Genomic DNA, 14,676 nt, shown 5'->3' with positions numbered 1-14,676 from the left:
TCAGGTGACCCTGCCCTGAGCAGGGGTTGGACTGGAGCCTTCACACCTTGGTGGTCCTGCAGTGCCAGGGTGATTGATGATGCTCAGCATGGCCCCAGGCAGACAGATGTCCCAGACTCACTCGCAGGGAATTTTCTAAGGCACTGATGGACATGGAGCTTTCCAGAATATTCCCATGACAGTTGCTAGACAAGGGCTGAAACCAAAGTTAGCCCCAGAACAGCTCACTGTGTATCACCTTGTCTAGGTCTTCGATGCAGCTGTTTTGACTAATTTAATTCTACCATCAAGATGAGTCAAAGCTGCAAGCTTGGATGAATTCTAGATTAGGATGTTTCTGAAGACCAGAAGAAAGCTCTGAATGCTTTATGATCTTACTCTGTCAGCCGGTAGAGGGAGAAAAGAGAGAGAAAATGGAAAGTTATTCTTGATTCTCTGAGGCTGAACAGCAATTCTCTATCATACAAGCACCAGGACTTGACAGCCCTGGGGCCAAACCTCTTGTGTCAGAGCTATTATAACAGATAAAATCATGTGATATTTAGTTTTTCTTTTATATATTGTAGCCACACTGAACATCTTGCTATGTAGCTAATGTCAAGGACTGAATTCAGTCAAGGATTCAACCCAATGTCAAGGACTGCAATCTGTCCTGGCTAACCTATGACTCTTGAAAACTAGACTCAGCACAGTTTTCTATACCCCTAGAGCTACATCTGTTTCATTAAAGTCTGTGTTTCATTTAAACCTTTTCCCCCCATTTTACAAGACTGTATAATGACCAAGTGTGCCCCATGCATTCGCAAGGATTTTCTCTGATACAAAGAGAGAGAAAGCACTTTCAGGTGTTTACTTCCAGCAACTATCCCTGGCCTGAAAGGGGAGAGTGCAGAAGGTCAGCCCCTCACCTCAAATTTTCATTTCTTTCAACATTTGATGGCAGAGGGAAAGTGTACTGTTCTGAAGCCCAACCACTTGGCAAAGTGAGGACCTCTGGAGTGGTTTGCTCATGTGCAATCCTGATACAAATTAACTTCACAAAACTACATTTGCAGTGCCTGCTCCAACATAATGCATCACTTCAACAGGATTTCATCTGTAGGCTGCTGTTTTATGTAACAGCAGATTGTGTTTCATTTATCGATGAAACAAATTGAATCTTATTGATGGACAAATACAAGAAAAGAAGTTATAGCTCGATCTAAAACCAGCTCATCCTTGTCTGTGTCCAGTTTCACATGTAGTTATCCACTTGGCTCTGGTGTGATTAAGCTCCAAGGTGAACAGGATCCAGGTCACACTGCTGCTCCAAAGCTGTTCCGCCATGAAACTGCACACGCTGCACCAGACATCTCCAACAGTCCCTCTTCCACTCCAGAACTCCCTTTTAATACAGTTCTGCTCTCAAAACAATAGTTCCAGAAGTGCATAAATGGTGCTGAGTCCCAAGTGCAATTTTCAGAGCTGAATGTATGGCACACAAAAGCCACTTTGTGACACGGAGTCTTCTACATAAATCTGCCTCAGGAACAGCCCTTGGGAAAAATTTTGTTAAGGCTCGAGCCTGGCTTTTGATTGAGATGCCTGTGCAACTTCTGTCTGAGTTTTGTAACCCGCCATGCACACTTAGTTACTTCTACATAACCTTTTCTAGAGGTGAAAAGCATGCACCTTCTTCAAGTCTGTCGGTGGAAGGATGGGAAAGAAAAACCTGGTAGACATTCTCTCTCCTTATTTTGTTACTTTAACATGTCAGATTCCCCCCTGTCGAATTTCATGGCAAATGAAGAAAGATGCTGCGCACAGCTGAAAACTGCAGCCCAATCAAGGATGCAGGGTATTCCTCTGAAAGATTAATCCAACCCTTCAGCGAACTCCGAGACGTGCCCGCGTGGTGGCAGCAGAGGAGCAAAGTGAGCAAACAGCTACGGGAAGCCCGACGAACAATTACTAAACCGAGCTGAAGCATTTCTTAGTTAAGGGCACACCTAAAGGCATGGATCTTCAAAATCAGGGCTGTCATCCAATACGCCGAGCATCTGTGACCGCCCAAACCCAGGCAGAAGACTGTGAGGTCTAAACACCACTGCAATAAAAAAGCACATCTCCACCTGGCACTACTTAGACATCTGCTTTCCCTCTTTAGGGCAGCTTCCCTCCTCAGTCTGCAGAACACCGTGCCACCAGCATGAAGGCACATTACTGAGAGGGTGTCGAGGCACTGGCATAGGCTGCCAAGGAAGCTGTGGATGCCTCATCCCTGGGAAGTGCTCAAGGCCAGGCTGGATGGGGTTTCTAGCAACCTGGGATAGTGGAAGGTGTTCCTGCCCACAGCAGAGGGGATGGAAGAAGATGGAGCTTTGTTTCCAAACCATTCCATGACTGGCTCTCCTTCCTGCACCTCGGAGATTCCCCCAACACCCAGCAGCACCTGGAAGCAAGGCACAGATTTCAGCTGGAAACTGAGCAGCAAGAGCAGGCAAAGGGCAGCAAGGACTGCCAAGGCTTTCCTCTCTACCCAGAGGTACAAGTGCAGTGAGGTGGGCAGCCTGCCACATATATTAGCATTTGCCCCTAAGGAGTCTCTGTTATTGCTTGTAACTCTGGGAAATAAAAATCTCAACTTCAGGGAAACCTGCAGCTCACTTGCCTTTGGTCAAGTGGAATGGGAAGGTTGAGGGGGGAGGAAAACGTGCTGCAGGGACCTGCTTGGCTTCACAGCCACATGTGGAGACCACAAGACAAGGGTGGTCCAGACTGAACCTAAACTGCCCAGCACCCTCCACACAGCAGGCTGGCACAACAGCTATTCCCCAGCCCCTCACCACATGCATGCCCACACATCCTCTCTCTCCCAGAAGAACTCTTTCATCTGTCACAGGCCAGGAATAAAGAAATACGAGCTTAGAAAAAACAGAGGTGGACAAGAGAAACCTTCAAACAAGCAAATCATGGTTTTCTAGTCTGAGAAATACGTGGTATAACTGAGTCTGTTATATCTTTTAAAAAGTTACCATCTCTGCTTTCCCTCTTGCAAGCTGGATGAGTGCATTCTTCCTTCTGCCTCACCATTTACAAAGGCTCCCAGGGGCAAACCAGACCTCCAGCAGTCCCCAGATTTCTCACTGGTATCAGGCCAGAATATTTCCAGCCAGGTCACCTGTGAGCAGATCTCCCAGGGAGTTACAAGGGAGGAGCATGATACAGCACATACTTTTGCTAACTTTCATGCTTTTACCCTGGAGGAAAATAATGCACTGAATTCCACCTGAGCTAGAGAAGAGAGTGATAGAGTAAGGAGCTCCTCAGGCTTTTCACAGGAGCTGCATTTCCTGAGCAACTGCTGGGAGAGCAGAGGGATATTCACCAAGGAATTTGGGCCAGGAGTCTGCCATTATGATTTGTTGTAGTGAGCAGGCACCTACCCATAACACACCGATTTCCAGACCCCAAATCCAAGTCCTTAAATCTGGCACAATTCCACCTGGCTGGTCAGAGGCAGCAGCAATGACCCATCACCCTGGTACATAAATGGCAGCAAAACAGGGTGATAGCATTTCTGTAAGATGCCTTAGACAAGGAAGTGAAAAGAGCTGGAGCTTCAATCTAGCTGAGCTTTAGAACCACCTGGGAGAAGCAAAACAAGGCTGGACATAGTTAGGACAGGGTAAGTCAATTAACATCCATATCACTGAGTGCTTTGAATTTTAAGAGGCATTTTGAATGGAAGAGCAGTCTGTTCCTCCCAGCTCTGCTGAAGCCCCAGCTTATTTCTACCTTTAATAATCACCTTTTTCAATAGACTGGATGTAAGTTAGTATTTACTAAGCCAGAAACCACTATTGTCTCCAAAACTGCGTTCTGAAATTATTTATGCTACCCTTGACATGCATGAATTTCAGGACTTGCTAGTCAGCAATAAATTTTTGCTGTTTTTCTACAGAAATATGGCATTTAATAGGTCCATTCAGGACTAGCAACCCAGCAACTGAGAGTTCCTCTTGAGCAGGCAGGCCCAACTAATTTCAAAATGGATTGCTCTGTGAAGGAAGCATAGCACTTCCCAGATCACAGAAATGGTTTACTGGCCCAAGTCTCATATAAAATAGTCTCCTGGTGAGAAGCTGAACAGTTTTAAAAGGTGTCAGAGAAACCATTAGGTGATAAAAATTCACAGAGCAATTTTGCAAGAGAAAAAGCATAAATAAAAAGGGTATAGTTTCTCTCCCAGACTTTCCCATGAGTCAGCTGCATTCAAAGAGATGTGCCACAGCTGGAAATGAGCTAAAGGCAATTAAAAACTTCGGCTGCCTGTGTCAAACCTTCATCTTATACTCATGCACTTTAATCAGAAAAGCTGCAATTACATAAACAGTGCCACTAAATTAAGGGAGAGCAGAGAGTGCAGCCAGCATAGATCAAACCCTCTACAGGTCTCGAGAAGGAAATAGCATCCTTGTTGGTGTATGAGAGCATTCATTCTGCATCCAAAAAACCCATACATACAAAGAACTGACTCTTGCAAGGAAATGTAAATGCTAAAACAAAGCTTCCAGCCAGCACAGGCTATTTTATTTCAAGGATACACTGATCTGCTTTTGAGTTTGTAAGATTTTAGTTATGCCAGAGTTACAGATTCTTCTTGGAACCTCTCAGTCCACATACAAATGTGAGAGGCTACATAAAGCACAAAGAGGAAGAAATCTGAGTCCCAACATTAAGCAGAAGATATTCTAGGGAAAAAAAAAAAAATCAAAATTTCGCACCACTTACCCTAATCGAGAACTAGCTAAACTTTTTTAAACCCCTGCTCATAAAATCAGTAGCTTGTCATTTCTTGCTAAGCTACTTTTAAGCAAAGAGAAAAAAAAATCCACAAAGGAAAGGAGTAATCAGGAGAACATCTCCATTGCAATTAAGCAGAACTTCCCTCTTTGATAGGACAACCATCTTGGTGCAGTAACTGCAAAGAGAAGGACATTTCTGGCAGCATCAGGATGGCTACTTGAGAAATTGTGATGAGAAGTCTATTTGGGATTTCGTAGTTCTATTTCTTGTGCTGTAAAAAAGTCACACACAGCATTTATGCAAATCTAACTATTTCAGAAGGGCAGAAGCCCTTCTCTGTCACAACTTTAAAATACAGCCTCCAGAGCCCATGGGCCCAGAAAGCCAGGTGAGTTTGCACTGCAGCTTGGGCTGGTGGAGCATTTGGTTGTCAGGAGAACCTCTCCTCCTGATTTTGAATTCCTGTGTTGACACTACAGTCACATGTCATACACCAATTACAGCTGGTGCAATAGACACTTACTGCGCTCTCTTTAAGCCAAAAATCATCAGTGCTGTGGGACTTGTGCATGAGGTATTTCTGAAGGGATGAATCAGGAACAACATCTGCAGTGTGGTAAAGCTGCTGTCCTGCAGTGAAGAGGTATTCTGAAAAATAAAAAATAAAGCAGCAATGCTGTGCAGATTAATTTATTATTTACCCTTGCTTCAAACAAGTCTAGAATTAGAGAAAAGAGCTCATTACAGTCCACACTAATGGGAATTACTTGCCACACTTAAATTATACCTCTCTCCTTTTCCCCAACATCTATACCTCCTTCCTCAGTCAGCATCGCAGTGCCTCTCCCTTCAAATGATGCAAATAATTCTTGGTTATGCTGTTCCCTTTTGCTCAGGGTATACTTAGAATATAAGAGCTAGACTCACTTGTAAAAAGGTGGAGAGGAAAAACTCTGCGCAAACTGCTGCACTTCAGCCTGGACTGTGTGAGATTCTTTTCTTACCAAATACCTCTGTATTAAACAGATGGTCCAAAAGGATACCATGCAATACATCTTCAGGTACAAAATAAACAGCAGATACCCTACCTGCATTTCAATTCTAGCTCTGCAATGGAACTCCAAATTATTTTATGTGGTGGCACTTTCCTTAGCAGGTCAGTAGTTACACCCCTTGCACCTGGCTGCCCATTTCTTGGTCAGAAAAGAAAAAATGTTCAGAGGAATATTAACTGCTGTCCTTCAGCTTTGCCAGAAGCTTCTGTAACCCTCTTCCTCCAGTGAAATTTAAGGTATAAAGTCCCCTGTGGAAGGCCAGGGAGTTCTGTAACCACCCCAAATGTGCCTGAGAGGCTGGTTTTACCCTGCAGCTCTGTCCATCTCCCAAGGCATGGGGAGGACCAGGTCTAGGATGAGGCTGTCACTTGACTGGGCAGCACATCCTCTTTCCAGATGTAAGAAGTGACAACTGGCACATCAGGAGCCCTGAGAACAGGTTTCCTTCTGCCTAGCTCCTTGCCACCAGGAGCAGGCATGGTAACGTGTCCTGCCCTCACTTCTTGGAAGGTTTCACTCAGGATGTTATTCCCCTAATGCCACAGACATTTTCTCAACAGGAAGCTTTTCTGGCCTGTGATAAAGCACTAAATGACAAACACTAAGCTGCTCTATTTACACAGCTGATGACACACTGGGGAAATCACATATCTAAGCCAAAACCCCAACACATTCGTTGTCATGATGGCAGAGCAGTTTTTTAAAGTTGGTTATAACACGACAAGTCAGTCATCAGCAACAGCAGCCTGACAAAATACTGCAATTTACAGCTCTGCTAGTTCAGGGGAACGATTATTTTGGTAAGGATTGACTGATGTTTTCTGAGTTGTGCTAGAATATGAGCTTTTCTTTCCAAAAGCAGCATAAGATGAGGATAGGAGAAAGAAGGGTTTCTTTTAAGTAACAAAACACTAGCATTTGGTATGTCTAATAAATCAAAAGTTACCCATGTGATCTTTTAACCATTGCACCAGAATGACCTGGTGTAAGGCAGGCTGAAATTTTTCAGCCATTTAGCAGCAGATGGTTGCCAGGTTCACTTGGTTACATGACATCACACTGCTTCATCACATACACTCTTGTGTTTATATTTCAGTATTTACATGGACTGTGATAAGCAACACAGATGGAAAAGAGATTGCTATCTTCTGTTTAAAGAATGGATGTGTATGTAGTGCACAGTAGTGCTGAAACCAGAGGAGATGGATGCAGGCAGAGGTTTCCTGGCTTGCAATTCATTGATACATGCTGATAGGGCTGAGCATTATAATCCTTCTTCACAAATACACTTCATTTCCAAGTCTAGATTTTAGCTACCAGTTCACAGGAAACTTTGAGTCAGACACCACCCTTCCTCCCCCAGGAAGGTAAATCTAAACCCTTTCACTTAAAACAGAGAAAAACCAACCGTTTGCACGGGAATTGTGTCAGTATGGCCTCCCTAATGTGAGAGATGAGACTAAGAGCTTGGCATAGATAAATCTCTCTGAAACCTGAAGGCATATTTACAATGGATAAGCCAGCACACCAAGTTTCAAATCACTTCCTTTCCAGCAAGACAACATTGCAGCCAGAGCAGCCCATCTTAGCTCCCTGTACCACTGCAGCACCTACTTCCCTCTGCTAAATCAGGTTATCCCAGAGGAACATGCCTATCAATTCTATTTTGACAGATGAGCACCGCTTACATACAGGACTTGACACTAGCCATGTACCCAGATGCTGAAGGATAATATTTCCTGGGCACCTTTCAGGAACTGAACAGATATGAGCACTACAGCACCAAAAGGTTTATGGTAGTAAAGATGATTTCTGAAACAGGGTGCTCAAGTCTGGGCTTCCAAAGAGGGAGGGTTTGGAGGGAATGACCTGATTCACATTTACCCAGTACACATGACAAGCTCTTCATTGAGGAAAAACCACACAAAAGCCCCAGTCTGCAATACTGGCCAGTTTGCCATGTCTGTCAAACAAAAAGATGTGTGGCCACCAAGAGGCTCCCTGAAAAAGGAGATGGCCAGCATTTGGCACAGGGGCTGGTCAGACAGGTTTCTCTCCTCCAGACACAGAGACACTGGCACCACAAGGTATCTGACCATGCTGCTGAGCACGAGAGGCCCTGGGCATTGAGATACCATGAGAGTGATCTCATCTCCCTTGGGTTCATTGCCCTTTGCTTAGCCTCCATCTTGGCTTTACCTTTACCAAAGTTTCCCAGCTTCCCAATAGAAGAGACAGCCTGGCTCCTAGGCGAAAAATATTTCACACAGTGCAGACAACATCAGGGAGCAGGGGAAATCTCTCTTGGCAGTGCTCCCAGGCTGAGCTGTCACTGCCCTCAATCAGTCACAGGCACTCTTCCCTGTCACAGTAACCCATACTTACTGCCAGCTCCTGTCTCTCCCCATCCTGTTAAGCATCTCACAGCAGTGCTTGCTTGATCCCCACCACCTGCAAGCAGGTTTTTGTCACAGATCTGCCTATGTTGGAAAGTAAATTCCCATCAACCCCGGGTACAGCTTTCCTGCTCTTAACTTCTGCAGCCCACTGCTTTTCTTGTTTCTTAGCTCACTGCCTCATCTCTCCATCCCACTAAATGTCCCACATTAACACTGCAGAACAGATGAGACAGAGCTTTAATATTGTATACATTCCCTTGCTGTACTTGCTGGATGCCTGAGAGCACTGTTTTAATGAGTCAGAACAGGCTTTCTACTAATCCCGTTGTTTGGGGCCACAGCACAGTCAAACTGAACATATTTTGAAGGCTGTTTATAAGAAGATGAGACCCTCCAAAGAGACATGGATTCAGGGACTTCAGGGAAGACACTTTCCTCAGGCAAGTTTGACCCAGGACATCACTCCTTTGGTGCAGAAGACTCCCATCATCAGTGCATATAGTTAGAGAGTTCTTAGAAGAACTGTGGAATTTTCCAGGAGGATATGGTGAAATCCACGTGCTATACAGCCTCCTTATTCACACAGGCTGTGCTCATGCACTGCTTCTGTTTACATCTTATTTCCCCACTGCTTGATGTCTGTCTTCAGTTCTTCTCCTTTCCTTCCCCCAAGTCTTACACAGCAAACAAAGGGTAATTTCTCTCAGCTCTGTCCAACCTTCGCAGTTTATATATATACACACACACATACATATTATATATAGAAAATCTAATTTACATGCCGCAGAAGACAAGAATATTCTGGGGTTTAGACAATGGGTTCAGCCTAAAAGCTTTCTTTTAAATTTCAGCCCCTACCATCTCAGACATTAATTTACTACCAGCGCAGAGGTGCATATTATGTTAGTGCTGTGCATACCAGTCTTTATGGATTGGGGAGAAAAAAAAAAAAACCAACAAGAAAAAAACCAGCTCTCTAGGGACATGCCTGCTCATTTCTGGCTCATTAACTTGAATGTCATAGCACAGCTCTGACAGGTTGGAAAGACAGGTAGAAATAGACAGGTAGATCTTTGCTGTTCTCCAGATCATGTCTAGCTTATACTTACACCTTAAAGTCACATTTCTGACCCTCGCACTATGTTTTAACCAGATAATAGGAAGCAAGCCTGCCCAAAGGCTTGCTGTTCATTTCACTCTTAGCATCACACACAAGTACTGACCCCTTGTCAGGGTGTTATTATAACCATTAACCCTGGCACAGCTGAACATGGTGGGACTCCAAATGGTACCTGATGGAATGGGTTTCTGCAGCTCCAGGGGTGCCAGGCCACTCCCAGGAGGAAACCCACCCAAACCACTGTGTGCACACAGCTTTCACAAGCAGGGGGTTGACACCCTTCACTTTTGACAACACGTATTTTTTTAATGCCCAGAACTGTTCTGTCTGACATTGGGCAAGGAAGAAGGAAAACAAATACCTTTTTTTCTGTCTAAATCCCCTCATAATTCAGACAACAGGAAGAGTCAAAAATTCACTTTTGACACCTGCTGCCAAATAACACTCGTGCTTCAACACTTACAACCTGACATCACAGGGACACTTTTGGGAATGCCAGTGAGGTCTCAGTGCACTTTGTGCTGTGCCGACAGAAAACCTTAACTTGTACTCTAAAGTTTTGCTGCTATCATGATCAACACAGGGAGTCCAGAGGTGAATAATTTGCTCACCTTCTCAGCCATCAGACCACAACAGATATGGAGCCTACATCAAATCCACAGATCCTGATTAAACATTCCAGAACTACGCCACCTTCCTTGGGGTATCCCATAAAACAGAGATGAAGGTTCAACAGAGGCATGTGGTACCTCTACCTAGTATTATTTACCAGGTACACATCAAAGTGCATACTCCATCTCTGCTGCCACCACTGCCAGCAGCACAGGATGCTGCACAGGAAGGTTTAAGCTGCTGGAGGGCAGCTCTGGATGTATCTGGACCTGTGGGAAACAGTAAGCCCATCTGTTTGTCAGGATTGACAAGATGGCTTAGAAATATCCCGTGTTTGGAGGCTAGCAGGATGTGTACAGGCTGGCAGCATGTCCTGGGTAAACAGCTCTTCACAGATTTTTCAGGGAGCCAGGTTCTGAAGGTAAGAATAATTTCCTAACTCATTCATCAAAATGGTTTTCATAAAGCGTTTCCATTACAGTAAATCTTCATTTTCGAAAATTAGTTTGCCAAAGTGTTTCCAACCATCTCAAGTAACAGCAACAAATTAAACAGCGCATAAATAACCTATGTCATACACCCACCAGCTTCCACTGATCACAAGAGGCATGAGAAAGGAAAGGAACAAAACTGGAAGTGAAGAATATTTACCTTCCTCAGAAACTAGTGAAGAAGATGAATCTGGGAATGCACTAAAATATTGTCATTGGCAGAGCTGGTTCAGAGAAATCTACTGAGAATATTAAGGTACAACACATGCCTCTGCTTCCCCTCTTTTGGCAGTGCCCTGGGTCATGTCATGGGAGCTGACCTATTTACAGTGGGCTCCCTCTACCCCTTCTGTGTGCCCCAAGAAAAGGCACAACCATCTAATAAGAGCAACTGAGCTCTCAAGCAAAAGTTAGCACAGATGACTTAAGCTGTTTGTTTTATTACTTCCTATTTAGAGTGTCAGGTTCCAGACAGTGGTTATTAATTAACCAGAGGTCAGTTCCATGCTGAGACAAATCATCCCTCCCAATAAGCATCTGCTTTAAACAAACCCAAACCAGCCCACAAACGAATTTAAATAATCAGTCATTCCTCAGGGATGGTTCTGTACTTGATTTGGTGGCAGTGCAAACTGCAGAGGTATAAGCACTACCACCTATGTGGAGTGCCTGGGGTGAGCTCTGAATTAACTCGCTGCAGTTTTGGATACATCAGAGCATGGAAGAGTATCTTGGAATGATCTCAGACAATAGCTTAAGGCAAAGCACATTCAGCAAATAAACATTTTTATAACAGCAGCACTGCTCTGTAGCTGTCATGGTGCAGACCCAGCTGGCAACCCCATGTAGCCACTTGCACACTTCCCCACCACCAGGATCAGGGACAGAATTGGAAGAGTAAAAGTGAGAAAACTTGTGGGTTGAGATAAAGGCAGTTTACTGGGCAAAACAAATACCATGCATGCAATCAAAGTAAAACAAGGAATTGATTCAACAGCTGCCCATGAAGAAGGAAGATAAACCACTCCAAACATTTCCTCCACTTGCCTTCTTCCCTTCCCTCCCTTCCCTTCTCAGCTTTATATACTGAGCATGATGCCACAAGGTGTGGGATATCCCTTGGAGCAGTCAGGATCAGCTGTCCCAGCTGTGTCCCCTCACAGCTCCTGCTTCTCACACCTTCCACAGGCAGGGAGCAGTGAGAAGCAGAAAGGGCCTTGACTCTTGCTCAGCAGTACAAAGCCATCTCTATTACCAACACCCTTTTCAGCATAAGGCCAAAACACAGCCCCTTACTAGATGCCATCTAGTGAAGAAAATTAACCCTACCACAGCCAAAAGAAGCACAGTGACATGTGTGAATGGAGAAGATATCTCAATTTTCAGAGCTAGGGCTTGAAATTCACCTTGGAAATGTGTGTGTGCACATGAAAAAGCAAACAGATCTGTGCTGATGGTGCTGCACGTCTGATGCATTTTAATACAAGAAATTTAATTGCTGTGCTTTACTTTTGAAGCCCAAGACAGTTGCCCAAGCAGATGTGCTCATTCACACAGCAGTGAGGAACACAGGTAAGACAGAAGAAAGGGGGATGGGGAAAGATTAGACATGGCTCAAATTGCTAGAAAGGCAAAACAGCTTGCTTCCACAAAACAGAAGAGACAGACTGGACACATCTTTCCAAACTCCAAGTTTCTCTGATCTGAAGGATCAAAGTATTAATTTGCTTAATGGTGCCAAGGCAGCTCTGCTCTTCACAGAGAAAGCTGTCCACTTGTGTCAGGAGCTGTGCCCTTGCCTTGGAAACAAGAGAGCCAGGGAGGTTTCCTTTTGTATTTAAGCTCAGAGACCAATTAACTGCATGGGTCCCTGGGCAGAGGTGGAGGCTGGGGAGGTGAGCAGTGGTAACAGCAGCACCTGGCAGTATTAGTGCCTGACTAGGGGAAGAAGCAGAAGAGAGATTATAGAAGCATTAACAGACTGAACAGGGGGGTTCTGGTTTTGTAGAGCAGGATGCAAAGGGTAACAGAGAGCAACAGCTAAGACATTATCTCATTTTTACAGCTTTACACTGGGAAATGAGTACAGTAATTAGATCACTACTCATGCATTCGTCAATACTCAAGATCTCAAACAGATCTCTTCAGAACAGATACACTTTTTTTTTTTAATAGAACAGCCATACTTTAAGCTATACTTCTCCATCCTCACCCCAGCATCCTGACAGACTTACCAGATCATGTTTTCTGAGTAGAGCAAGTTAAGAGAAAGCCTTCCATGGCTGTCACAGCCCTTTGAAGGAAGGTCACTGTCACTGCTGAACTCAAGATTTTATGGGACAGACACAGAAGTGGCCTGTAAAGAATACCAGAATGGGATGTGAACCTTTATCGCTTGAGGGCTGTAAGGCATAGTCTTTCAAAATGCAACGTCAGAAAATATTTCCTTCTTTAAAACTCCCTTAACACAAAATCATCATATCATTCAGCTTTGAGCACATGTATTAGGCGGCAGATATGGCCAGAAGAGAACTGGCTACACTTGTAACTGGAATGGTGGCCTTCCTCAAACAGAAAAATCGTTCCAGACACCCACTGTAACCACTACAAGTCACTGGTGGCAAATGCCCACTGCCTAGACCACTCTGGTCAGAAAAAATCCCTGCCCTGGCAGGCAGCCGCTCCTTCGTGCAAGACACCACGCAGTGCTCACAAGACTGAGGGACTCGTGCATATCCTCTGGGGAATAAATCACTTGGAGTGTCTCACATAATGGAGAGCTGGCACTTAAGAACCTTGTACTCCTAAGGGGTTTAACAGTTTAAATTTCCCGTCTAAGCTTTTTCTTCTACGTGTAGAGGGTGCGTGCACAGCTTCACTTTCCTCACAATGTCCTACATAATCAAGTCAACAGTTCTTTAGTCAGGTAGGTACCTCCTCACCCTCAGCAGAGTTGCTGGAAAAGCTTCCCCCCCCCACCCCCCTTGGTCCCCTCTCTTTGATCTGCTGCCTTGTCTCTGGCAAACAGCTTTGGACACAAACCACAGATTGTCCTCCTGCAAGCTGAAGTCTGGGAAAGAGTATCCTACACAGACTCACATAGATCCAAGGCACAGCCATGCCACGATTAGGACTTCATATCATACAAGTTTGATTGCAAAAGCATTTCTAGGAAGGGAAAAGTATTAGGCTAGCTGACATAACTCCAAGTGTTATCAGAAATCCCTCCAGGAAATGGGAGTGCACCATGTAAAAATCCCTTGTCTGTCAGCAAATAAAACTTGGTTAAGCTCCTCCATTTCCTCTCACCCCAGCATTAATGTGAGTTCTCTCTCACCCAGTAACTCTTTGGTTAGTCCAAATGCTTTGCACACCATCAGTTGGCCATGACAATCAGATTCTTTTCAGTCCAGAAAGTTCAGGATTTCAGGGGGAGTAACGGATTTTAATGGGGCTACAAGTCTCCCGTGGCAGCTGCAGCACAAAGCAAAGAACAAAGTCACAATGCTGCATATTTAACAATTGGCTCTTATTTCCTAGGGATAGCTATCAAAATGTGAGCAAAGGCAAAAGGAATTGTAATGCCCTTTACAAAGAGAAAAGAAAAAAAAAAATCAAAGACTGGATACTGGTCCAAATCTATTTTGGTCACATTATTCATTACTTCTGAAGTTAACCTTTCATATGGTTTAGAAGTCTATGGTATTGCCACATGAATGAAAATTTATCTCTTACCCTAACTAGGCATGATAAGGGACGAAGAAAGGGACATGGATGAAAGTGCCAGAAGATTTTTAGTAGCATAGTTTAGCATTGCTATTTTAGCCCCTAGCTCTGCCACATTCAGACCTCTGACATGCTCTGTGGTGAGAGCTTTGCCTAGAGGTGCCAGGTTTGTCTGCTGTTTGTGGGAAGCAGGATACTGGCACCCACCAGCTTTCCTAACACTCCTTGAGCAATATGCCCAGTTTTCTAGCATGCACTGAAGCACCCATGGATTCATTAAAAGCCACACCATAGATGTTCACAGATTTGCACAGGGGAGTTAAAAAAGCCAGAAGAACTTGGATGCTCACCTGGTGGCATTTGTGTGTCACAGGGGTATCCCAGTGACTGCATGATTCCTTCCCAACCTAGAAGGAGGACATCCATGTCAAGCTCATCTCTGGAACTTTTGGGGCATTGATAGGTTTTGTCCCAGGAAGAATAAG

The sequence above is a fragment of the Cinclus cinclus genome, chromosome 4, assembly GCF_963662255.1.
Source record: "Cinclus cinclus chromosome 4, bCinCin1.1, whole genome shotgun sequence".
NCBI lineage: Eukaryota > Metazoa > Chordata > Aves > Passeriformes > Cinclidae > Cinclus > Cinclus cinclus.
This window is presented reverse-complemented; position numbering follows the sequence as displayed.